Source organism: Microtus pennsylvanicus, chromosome 11, assembly GCF_037038515.1.
Source record: "Microtus pennsylvanicus isolate mMicPen1 chromosome 11, mMicPen1.hap1, whole genome shotgun sequence".
NCBI lineage: Eukaryota > Metazoa > Chordata > Mammalia > Rodentia > Cricetidae > Microtus > Microtus pennsylvanicus.
This window is the reverse complement of record NC_134589.1, coordinates 1,666,843-1,674,446: the sequence shown is the minus strand read 5'-3', so window position 1 is coordinate 1,674,446 and position 7,604 is coordinate 1,666,843. Positions and strand designations below refer to the sequence as shown.

Sequence of the window (7,604 nt, the reverse complement as noted above, 5' to 3'; positions counted from 1 at the left end):
ATTTGTGTTTTTTGGTTAAGTCTAGCAACTGTGAAATTCAGCTGTCCAATTCAAACTGGGTATTCCCCAACCTCCTTTGCCATAAACAGGTGCTCCCAGCTGTCCAGCGCGGGGCAGAAAGGATGTAAACAAAAGAGGTTGTGCTGGGCCTCCCTCACCCCAAGTGAGAAGGGCCTGCTAGCCAAAAATGTGGGAGCCTAACTTTCCAAACATTTGTAGGGTGGCAGCCCCGCCTCAAGTAGACAACTGAGCCCGCATAGCATTCTCTGGAGGAAAACACACAAAAACAAAACAAAGCAAGCCTCCACGGGTTGACAAGAAGCATGGGGCGATTGTCTCTGCATCTGAGGTTAAAGGAGGTTTGTGGCTTAGAAAGTGGAAGACTGTGCACGTCACCGAAGGCACAGGTGGGGAAATGAAGAGGGCACATGACCTTCCAACCAGCCCAAGATTGCTTGATGGGCTATGGGCACAGACTACCTCATCATGAGTCTCTGTGATGTGCACAGTGACCTGGATTCCCACCAGCACATGGAAAGAACACAGCTTGGTAGGTATATGCCTGTAATCCCAGGACTTGGGAGGTAGAGACAGGAGGATTGGGATTCAAGAGTAGCTTGACCACAGAGAGAGTGTGAGGGTAGCTTGGCCTACAAGAGACCCCGTCTCAAAAAAAAATAAAATCTTCACACTTCCGATTCTAAATGTAATGCCACGCTACCTGGCAGTGCCCCGGCTTCTGTGGGTGCTTCCATCATGGTGCCGGCAGTAACCTGTTCTTGCCATAGTGGACACTGTCTGAAATGGACAGAGCACACTCTCTGTAGAGCCCCCCCCATCTATCCCCACAGCACCAGAGTGTGAGAATAGTTCCATAAGGAACTGAGTCATGGCCCGTCCTCACCACTACCTGGGTACCCAGGGCCCTGGTGGCCTGGCGTGGGACCTGACCAGAGGCAGGATTAGGGACAGGAGTTGGTGTTGTGGAACACTTTACACCTTGTGAAAATGTGTCACTGTGATTGGCTTAATAGAGAACTGAGTGAGCAATAGCAAGGCAAGAAGAGATTAGGCAGGACTTCTGGGGACAGAGAAGTCGTGGGGAAGAAGAAAGGCGGAGTCTCCAGTCAGACACAGAGGAAACAAGACACACAGAAGGAGAGGTAAAAACCACAAGCCACACGATAACACAAAGATAAATAGAAATGGGCTAAGTTATAAGAACTAGTTGGAGGGGGCTGGAGAGATGGCTCAGAGGTTAAGAACACTGACTGCTCTTCCAGAGGTCCTGAGTTCAATTCCCAGCAACCACATGGTGGCTAACAACCATCTGTAAAGAGGTCTGGTGCCCTCTTCTGGCTTGCAGGCATACACTCAGACAGAATATTGTATACATAATAAATAAACAAATATTAAAAAAAAAGAGGGCTGGAGAGACGGCTCAGCGGTTAAGAGCATTGCCTGCTCTTCCAAAGGTCCTGAGTTCAATTCCCAGCAACCACATGGTGGCTCACAACCATCTGTAATGAGGTCTGGTGTCCTCTTCTGGCCTGCAGGGATACCCACAGACAGAACATTGTATACATAATAAATAAATAAATAAATGAATAAATAAATTTTAAAAAAAAGAACTAGTTGGAAACACGCTAGGCTAAGGCCAGGCGTTCATAACTAATATTAAGCCTCCTGTTGTGATCTGGGGGCTGGTGGTACAAAATCCTGTGACAAGTTGGGGTTTTTCTGGTCACACCAGTGCCCAGGGCTCAGCCTCCAATCTGTGTCAGAGCCTTGCCATCTACAGCAAAACACCAGGTGGCTCCTCGGCAAGACCCCTCAACCATGGCCCCAGGGAGATGGAGGATAGGATGTGGGCTAGCTAATAGACAGGGAACCTCAAAACTGTTCCTCTGCGATGTCCTGATGTGATAAGGGACCTCTGCAACTCTGACAGGACAGGGTACAGGAGCTGACCCCAGGGGAAAGAATTGGTCCCTCCGCCAGGGCATGGCCCTCCCATCACACGTGAAAACTCAGAACGGGGCGCCTCAAGAAAGGAGGGCACCTTGACTTGTAGTTTCCTGGCTGGGGCAGGCTTCGGATTAAACAGAGCATCCTTGTGAGGCCCCAGTACCAAGAAAGAAGAGCACTGCTTGCCTTGGACCAGGGGGTGGCCGTCGTAACTATCATAACTGTGGCCAAGATTAAGGCTCAGGCCGGCATGGAGGGACGCAACATTAATAATGCCAGCACCTGACAAGCAGAGGCAGGTAGGTCCCTGTAAGTTACACTAGACTGATACAAAATAAGTTCCAAACCAAGGCTACTGTAAAACCCTGTTTCAAAGGGGGGAAAAAAGCATAGCTGGGCAGTGATGGCACACACCTTTAATCCCACCACTCAGAAGGCAGAGGCAGGTGGATTTCTGTGAGTTCAAAGCTAACCTGTGTTGTAATATGTGCGGCGGGGCTGCGTCCCCAGCACTCGGCCGCCCGTATGGCTAGCTTTACCCGAAATAATTACACGGAAACTGTATTTTTTTAAACACTATCTGGCCCATTAGTTTTAGCCTCTTATTGGCTAGCTCTTACATATTGATCTAACCCATTTTTAATAATCTGTGTAGCCCACGAGCTGGCTTACCAGGAAAGATCTTAACCTATGTCTGTCTGGAATGGGAGAATCATGGCGACTCCTTGACTCAGATTTTTTCTCCCAACATTTTGTTTTGTTTACTCCACCCACCTAAGGGTTGGCCTATCAAATGGGCCTAGGCAGTTTCTTTATTAATTAACCAATAAAAGCAGCAGATTAAAAAAAAATCACTCCCACATCAAACCTGGTCTACAGAGAGAGTTCCAGCACAGCCAGGACTACATCATAAAGAAACCCTATCTTTAAAAAAAATTTTTTTAACTAACTAACAAATAAATAAATAAATAAAGGAGGGGGGTATGGGGCAGGGGAAGAGAGAGAGGAGGGAGACAAGGAAAGAAAGAGGAAAAGGAAGGGGGGAAAAGACACCTGTGTGCAACTTCCTAGCTGCTCACTTAAAAAGAGGACAACACGGGCAGTGGTGGCTCACACCTTTAATCCCAGCACTTGGGAGGCAGAGGCAGGAGAATCTCTGTGAGTGTGAGGCCAGCCTGGTCTACAGAGTGAGTTCCAGGACAGCCAGGGCTACATAGTGGAACCTTGTCTCAAATCCACAAACAACAACAACAAAGTCTCACCGACTTCTCAAGGACACCCAAGAGAAGGTGACGTGAGGAAGGAGACCGGTCCTGCGCTCACTTCGGTGGCGCAGACACTAAAACTGGAGTGGTACAGAGAGAGCATGTCCCCTGCACACGGATGACATACACATTTACGAAGCATTCCACAGTTAGACAGAGAGAGGGAGGGAGCCCCTGGTGGTCAATAGTTCCGGAGCCTTCTTAGCCGGACTCTCTTCAGGCTGTCCCCAGCTGGATTGGGCAGGCTAATCAGTTCCCTGGAAGCTAATTTTGTTGTCTGTGATAGGGCTGGTACTGGTCAGATGGCCTCAGCGCAGACATGGCTGAGTCCTGCCTATGGCTATAGAGAGTCGGCGACAGCTGTCCATCTCCTGCTTTCAACGTCAGCATTTTCAACCAGGAAGAGCCCCAACACCATCCTCCCCGTTTCCTCCGGGGTAAAAACTACATCTCCCAACTTTCTCTGCAGCTCTATGTAGCTGTTGAACTGAGTGGGGTTTTTTGTTTTGTTTTGTTTTTCTGAGACAGGGTTTCTCTGTAACAGAGCCCTGGCTGTCCTGGAACTCGCTCTGTAGACCAGGCTGGCCTCGAACTCACATATCTGCCTGCCTCTGCCTCCCAAGTGCTGGGATTAAATGTGTGCACCACCATGCCCTGTGTGAAGCTGAGTTTTGACCAAGATGGTTAACATGTAATAACAAGCATCCTTAAAAACGGAGCTGTGCCTTTTCTCTCTTCCTTCTGGTAGGAGTGTAGATGGAAGGCTGGCGTATTAGCATCCTTTTTATTATGAGAAGGAAGCCACATTTGAGAGCAGCAGAATGACCAGGACCTGCGCTTCTAATGATAGACACACACCGCATCTCAGGGTTTTCCAATCACAAGATACCCCCCCTTCCTCCTCCATGACTCCACTCTGCAATTCTCTGGGACAAGACCCCAACCCCATTCTGCCGGGATGCCCTTTAAGGGTCCCTGCAGCTCTGAGGGACTCTTAAACTCCCTGAGGCCACAATCTCCTATAGTTTGATGTCCCTGCTGGGTCAGGCCTTCTAACAGCATGGAACACTCACCCCAGTCTGCAATGATGTATTTATTGAGGGTTTATTTGGCTGCTGCCTCCCTGGGACTGTCATCAAGATGATGGCAGAGCTCCTGCCTGGGTGTCCAGCACGGTGTCCCCAGCATCCACAGGTCTGGGCACAAGAAGGCATCTCCATTTGTCCTCAGCTCCCCGGCCACACACTCAGAGCCCTGCCCATCCCACCTTGCAGCCTCCCACGCTGCCCTGTTCTTGTTGATACCAAAGCCTTCCTGCAGCAGCCCCAGCCCCAGCCCCAGCCCCAGCCCAGTGTGGGCATCTGACTCTGGTTTCAGATATGAGGAAAGAGTGGAACATTGACCCCCCCACACACTTCCCAGTTCTCTACATGGAGACTGTTTGGCAGGGGTGAGAGACTCCTGGAGGGCTACTTCCCTGCCCTGAGTGACATGGGATCCACTCAGAAGCCAGCGAACACACTGTCGTCCCAGCACATGTAGGACAGACATCCAGCCCTACAGAGTAAGCCCCAGGGGCCACAGCAACAACCACAGACCCAGACTAGACAGTTTCCCTGGGTCAGTAGGGGAAGATGAAAAGGGCTCCTGCCTCAGGGAGGGAGTGTAGGCGCCAGATCAGAAGTTCTGCCTCATAGTAAATTTAGGAATAATTGGGCGGTGGTGGCACATGCCTTTAATCCCAGCACTCTGGATGCAGAGGCAGGCAGAGCTCTATGAGTTCGAGGCCAGCCTGGTCTACAAGTGCTAGTTCCAGGACAGGCTCTAAAAACCTGTCTGGAAAAACAATAAATAAATAAACAAACAAACAAACAAATAAATAGAGGAGACCGAGCTGCAATGTGGCTCAGTGGTACAGAGGTTTCCTAGAATATACAAGGCACTAGGGCGAATCCCCAACACCACAAAATGCATGCATGTATGCATGAATACATACATATATGCAGACAGACAGACCATGGATCAGTCTAATGTCACATTACCACATGTGTGTCTGCAGGAACTGTCACCATAACCATCAGACCCTCCCTGTTTAGAGCATTTGGCTTCTGCTGGAGACTCTGGGCTCTACACTGCTACACCCAAGTTGGGCTACTGTTCTCCAGGCATCCCTGGACCGTCTTCCCTACGTTCTCATCAGGAGGTGATGTCTGCTTTTCCTGGAACGCTGAGGTTGTCCCAGCACCATTGTCAGGGGACTGCCCATGTCACCCCCAAAGTATCATTCTCTGGCTGCCCTAGGGCTCGGAGCAGCTGGATCTGAACCTAACACTATTGGTTCCAGACCCACCAACAGCAGTTTTTAACAGCAGAATTGGGGCTGGCAAACAGAGCAGTCCTGTATCTGCTGCCCCTGCTCATGGGAAGGCTGTCTGGTGGCAGGGGTGCAGGCTGAGGACTCTGCGGGCCGACCTGTTGCACTATAGGACAGCAACTGGGGACAGGTGAGGCCAGCTGCATGTGGGAAGAAAAAGAAAGCTATCTTTACTTAGCTCAGTTCACACGCCACAAAGACCTTCCGACTGCAACCCGTGCCTGTACTGACAGCTTATGCATACACACTACGCCTGTAATTGCCGATTGCAACACTGGACTGCACACAGCACATCTTCCTTGCAGCCACCCAATAATCCTGTTAGCATCGCCATATGGAAGTGGGCTACTGCCCGTGTCCCCTGACTTTCGTGTGTCAGAGGCCCACGGCACACAACCACATCTGCCGGGTGCCACGTTCTTGGGACACCTGGGGTCATCCCTTCTCCGCCATCCAACACCTAATTGTCTTTCAAAGCTCTCTCAAGCACCAAATCCGTCCTTCCCTTGTCCTCATTCTGCGAGAGGGCTTTCTGGACCTCCCAGGGCTGCAGCCCTTCATCTGGACTGGAGTATGATCACACAGTGAACCATAAACTTCTCCAAGCCTGGACTGTGCCCTTTTTCCTTCCCCAGGACCGAGTCTATCGTGGTACAGAAGACCTCCCCTGAAAGCTTTGGTGAGTTAATAAATGCTCCCTGTCTCAGAGTCACTAGGTGAAGTGCAGTGTGTGCTGATTGGCAAGGCAGACCTTGAAAAGAACCCCATAAGCAGAATCCAAGTCCCTGAGACAGAACTTAAGGTCCCTCTGTTGCCCTGAGCCCGTTCCAGAGATATGAAAGTGCCTAACAAAATGGGCACATCTAGGAGGTCAGGTGTCTACCTGAACACCATCCTCCATCTTCTCATATATGTATTTTTATTTTTTTTCCAGACAGGGTTTCCTGTAGCTTTGGAGGCTGTCCTGGAATTCGCTCTGTAGACCAGGCTGGCCTCGAACTCTCAGAGACCCGCCTGCCTCTGCCTCCCGAGAGCTGGATTAAAGGTGTGCGCCACCATCATCACCGCCCGGCTGCATCCTCCGTCTTCTTTCTCACTTTGTGGCTTAGAAGATGTCTCTTATAGGGAAGAAAGTTCAGCCCAGTCCCGCCCATCCATCACAAGGCTGCCTGAGGACACAGAGGTCCACCCACACTGCATCTACCTACTGCTCACAGAACCAAACACAGGTCGTGTAGCACGTTTTATTTACTCCTGAGAGCAGGTGCGGGGCACATTCTTGCTGCTGGCCCCAGCACCCTGACACACCACCATCACCCCATCCTCCTCTCCACAGCAGAAACGGGTTGTAGACAATTTCAGTCCAGCTTCCTTAGCTCCATCTTGGGCCTGGATTCAGCCAGTGGGAAGCACTAGAGAGCCCAAGGAACTACACCTCACCCAGTACCTCCCTGCCAGGTCACAGCGTCCCCTTCCCAAGGTCACAGTTCCTGAAAGGGGTCTATTTCTCCACCACAGCTGCCCTTCGGGTCTGGGGTGGTGGACGCTCCTCTTTGTTGCTAGCCTGGGTACTACACATCTTTCCTTTAATTCATGTATTTTCGATTTATTCAACTCTCCTCAAATGTCCCGTCTGAGGGTGCCATAAAAATGTAAGACCGTATCAATTGCCCGTATCAAAAAACATTCTTGTATGTTCCACTTGGAGTAGTTTGGAAGGGAGGCTAATGGAAACGGCCAGGGGGAGGCTAGCCCCCAAGCCCGAACAGGGGCCACCTCTCTTTGTGTCCCCAGGGCAAGAGAGGTGTCAAAGCCGGACTCCGTCCAAGAATGAATTGATGCCTCCATCACTAAACAGCAGGACCGTGTCTTCCTTCCCTCCTCCCCACCAGCTTCAGCCTCTGAGCCAAACCCAGGTGGCGCTCTCCTGCCTCCCCCATCACCTCCCGTGGGAGCAGGGGACAGCCCCGTGCTGGCCCCACTACAGCCCGACCGGG

General features: G+C 50.9%; 1 non-coding gene across 1 annotated transcript; it reads left to right on the top strand.

Annotated features, from left to right (window-relative positions):
- Positions 1-3,283: 3,283 nt before the first annotated feature.
- LOC142832019 (U6 spliceosomal RNA) lies at positions 3,284-3,386 on the top strand. The gene has a single exon (XR_012907115.1). It is a non-coding gene; the product is annotated as a U6 spliceosomal RNA (small nuclear RNA).
- The last annotated feature ends 4,218 nt before the right edge of the window (positions 3,387-7,604 follow it).